A 4,590-nucleotide genomic window follows, 5' to 3' on the forward strand; every position below is an offset into this window, starting at 1 on the left:
CAGGATGGGATGCGCCTCAGGCCAGCGGCTGCATTGAAGTACACTGGATGTGGGACACATTGATTTTCTTTCCTTTTTTTTTTGTATTTGATGTAAATAATATTTTTGTATATACATTAACAACAATTTTTATATAATATGAGCATTACTTTTTTATTTCCCCGTTCATTAGTTAGTTTCGTACTACAACACAAACACAAGCATTAAAACTTAAGTTCATTACAATTAATGAAAATAAAGTTCAGTACAACTAATTTAGTTTAATACTACAACACAAACACAAATATAGCAACTTAACATAATTAAAATTTAGTACAACTAATAAAAATACACGACACCGGAAACATAAAGATAAAGTAATATACTAAACACATACATGTCAATGTTTAGTCCATGCCGTCCATTATTCTCTGCTCCAACCACTTAAATTGTTCTTCCAGCTTATTTTTTTCTTCTTCTACCTCTTTCAGTTTCACTTTCAACTCCGCAACCTCTCTTTTATGTTCTCTTTCACGTTCCCACTGTTTTAAACACAAATTATGAAGATGCTGCAAAGATTCTTTGTAGTATTCCTGATAACAGGGTTCATCAACCCATACCTCAAAATCGCAAATAGGTTCGTTGGGAACCTTATAAAACTTGTTCACATAGTGCCAGTAGCGGCGTCCAACTTCACCATTAGCCCAACATTTTTGCATCATGCATTTTTTTCCACACTCGCACCTTGGTACATAAAGAGGTTGAGACATTTGTGCGTTAAAAAAGCCTTGTTTTTCTTGAAAGATTTGCTATTAGTTATTGTTGAGCGCAGAAAAATAACTAGAATGAGCCCGTTATTTAAAAGCAAGACAACACACATAACGTAGCATTTAACCGCGCTATATATACACATAACGTAGTATTTAACCGCGCTATGCTTTGCATGTTAAAGGTTCTGACGGGTACGAAACAACTTTATGTCAGTTGGGCAGCTTTTTTAGTTCGACAAGACAACACACATAACGTAGTATTTAACTGCGCTATATATACACATAACGTAGTATTTAACCGCGCTATGCTTTGCGTGTTAAAGGTTCTGACGGGTTACGAACAGCTTTATGTCAGTTGGGCAGCTTTTTCAGTTCGACAATACAACACACATAACGTAATATTTAACCGCGCTATATATACACATAACATAGTATTTAACCGCGCTATGCTTTGCGTGTTAAATGTTCTGACGGGTACGAAATAGCTTTATGTCAGTTGGGCAGCTTTTTCAGTTCGACAAGAGAACACACATATATAAAATAACAAACATAATTAACATTAAATTAATCAGCTTTATGAAATTTCAATGTTGTTTCCAGTTCTTCCGAATATATAATTATTTTTAATTATCATTAAAAATACTGAAATGGAAAAGTTCAAATCATAATTAACAAACATAATTTTATTTTATAAAACTTGCAACATAAACAAAACAACTAAATATTACAACAAAAACTCATTGATAGTTAGGCACACTAGAAGAACACCCACCACGAGCTTGATTACCATTGCCACCCAAACCAGCCGAAGGACATTTTCGACGGTCGTGTCCTGTTTGCGAGCATATACCACATATGCACGCATAAATGGTATCACTAACTTCCATTTGATTCCGTATACATGTTTTCTTCTGCACATGTATTCAACGCAAATAGGACTTGTTACACACCATTTTAAATGGTTCAGGCGGCCAATAATGCGCAGCACCTACTGGCTGCAACTGCCCACTATATGTGTTTAGGTACTTGGCAACGCTATATTGTTGATCAACATAGTTGGTTATACCTAAACCAACTTTTTGAAAGCACTTGATGGCATGTGAGCAAGGCATGTGGTAGATGGACCATTTCCCACAAGAGCATAACCTTCTAGATTCATTTACAGTATGTACATTATTCCTCCAATTTTCATGGATAGCGGTGCGAACTTCAAAAATATTTCTTTCGTTATCATACTGCAAAAATGAATGCCAATGTGCTCGCCGTATGTATTTCTCAAATCTCTTCATCGGCACTGGCATAAATTCAACACCCCTTTCCATCAATGACGTTGCAGCTGCATATCTTTCAACAAACCTCTCCGCCATCTGCTTGAACGACTCGCACCATGGCTGTGACAGGCAATCCTCTTGCCGACTTCAATAACCCGTTAAAAGAATCTGACACATTTGTAGTCAGAGTTCCCCATCGTCTGCCACCATCCGCATGCAAAGTCCACTTTTCAGGGTCATGTCGCATTAACCAACGATAGGGTGCCTCGTCTTCTTGCCTGATATATTCCATGTGCCTCCAGAATTTATGTTGTTGGTGGTCTGTTGCTGCCATCCACATCAAATCATGCAGATCCTTGTTGGGATATGCCTTTTGGAAATTAGCTTTAAAGTGCCTAACACAGTAACGGTGGTAGGCATAAGGTTCTTGCCATGCAGGTAAGTTCTCCACAGAACTTAAGATACCACCGTGCCGATCAGATATTAGACAAATACCGGAATGTTGTTTGACAATTTGCTCTTTTAAGTGGTTCAAAAACAACGTCCACGTCTCCTGGCTTTCATTGGCACAAATAGCAAAAGCTAGAAGAAATATCTGTCCATTAACATCTACTGTCACGGCTATCAACAGCTTGATATTGTACTTTCCATAGACATGAGTGCCATCGATGGATATTACGGGCCGGCAATGCAAAAAACCATCAATTGCTGGTTTAAACGCCCAGAACACGTAATTGAATATATATTTTGGTTTACCCGTACTCCGCTCAAGCTTCCATTCAACAACCATCCCGGGGTTAAAGTGCTGCAGTGCGGCCATGTACCTGGGCAGAGCTGCAAATGACTTATCCCAGTTACCATAGACTATTTCAAACGCTCGTTTGCGCCTGAGATATGCCTTTCTTTTGGTAATAGTATGGCCATGTTCCTGGTGGACTGATGTAATGCACTCTTTGATTTTATACCTTATGGACGCTTCGATGTGTGGAATAAGGACAAGAGAAATCAAGTCAATATCCAAGTTGAAGTGATTCTCGTTGAATGTGTCCATTTCGCATGTGTGGGTGGGAATGTATTTACCCACTTTCCACAGACCTATCTTCTTCTTGCTCGCACGCAACATCCAATTACATGGCCAAAACCACCTGCGACAAACAACCTTGTATACAACCGGACTTGACTCCCATACCGTCATCTCACGACACTCTTTTACGTTGTGCATTTTACAAGCCTTGCTTACGCGCGCTTTATCAGGAAAAAGCATGCCTTTTGCCAGCACCGTTGGTCTAGGCTCATCCCACATTGCTGTCCGAATTTCATCAAAATTCCTTGTGAGAGCTTCCACATCCGGCATGCTTGGCAAGTTATCAAGGTAAGGAATCTCCCTTGAATGAAACGACACTTGGGACTCGTACACTCTTCGTCTAGGGGGGTGGAGCATACTCTCTCGTCAAATCAGGTCCTTCCTTCTCATCCTCCTCATCACCATCCTCACGAGGAAAGGGTGTCTCGTCTCCAGATTCATCAACATTGTTGTCGTAATCACTGTTCTCTTCCTCACTCTGTGCATCTGCTAGATCCCGATTTAATACATCGTCTTCGGGCAATTGAGTGAGTACATGTGGTTCAACTTGCTCGTTTTCACTACACAATCAACAAAATAATAAGCTACTGAAATTAATAAATACTTTTCATATAGCTGTATCATTTCACTTACAAGTCGTAATGTGATGAAATTCCATGATGGACATTTTTATTTAGGTGATGACTCACGGATGGACCACCATGATCCAACACACCAAAACTATGTTTGGGTTCATAATTTGTAAAATTCATATCCGGCCGGTACCCCCTGTTAAATATATGAGCGTTAATACAAATTTAATACAACAAAAATGTACATCGTAACACAAAGAAAAATTGAAGTTTACCACTCGTCTTGTGAATTATGTAAAGCAGGTCGTGAAAGTTTAAATCAAGGAAAACTCTTTCATCTGGAACCTATCCGGCAAAAACTGCTCCAGAATAACCACCCGATGACTGGGGGTTATCCCTACTACGCGCAACCTCATTGTTGGGAACGTCTTCGACCTTGACGTACATATCCAACATTTTGATTACAAGAAATTTCCGGTATTCATCCGGAGTCCTCAGAGAATCCCTCAAAGTTTCATCATCGTCGATGTTTAACTCCGAGTAAAAAGCAACCCCTTGCGGAGTGACGGAATATGGATATCTTCCGGTTACTTTAAGTATCACTGTACGTTTCCTCACTCTCATTTTTTTGCATAACAACGATATCAATTTATCGTACTCCATTGTAAGTGGTAATTTAACATGACCCTGTGGAGATAAACTGTACCTCACAGAGTTATTCTCCATCACAACCTCACAATCCCCTCCCTCCCCCCCCCCCCCCCTAATATAATGAAACTCTTATTCTACGCTCTTCAGATATTATAAAAAAATGCTTGAGAATTTAACAAGAAGAAAAGTTTGAACGGGAGTTAGAATTTTTTTTGAATGGATTTTCCTAAAATCCTAACCCCTTTATATAGGAAATGGCTAGC

This window comes from Nicotiana attenuata, chromosome 2 (assembly GCF_001879085.1).
Source record: "Nicotiana attenuata strain UT chromosome 2, NIATTr2, whole genome shotgun sequence".
NCBI classification, from domain to species: domain Eukaryota; kingdom Viridiplantae; phylum Streptophyta; class Magnoliopsida; order Solanales; family Solanaceae; genus Nicotiana; species Nicotiana attenuata.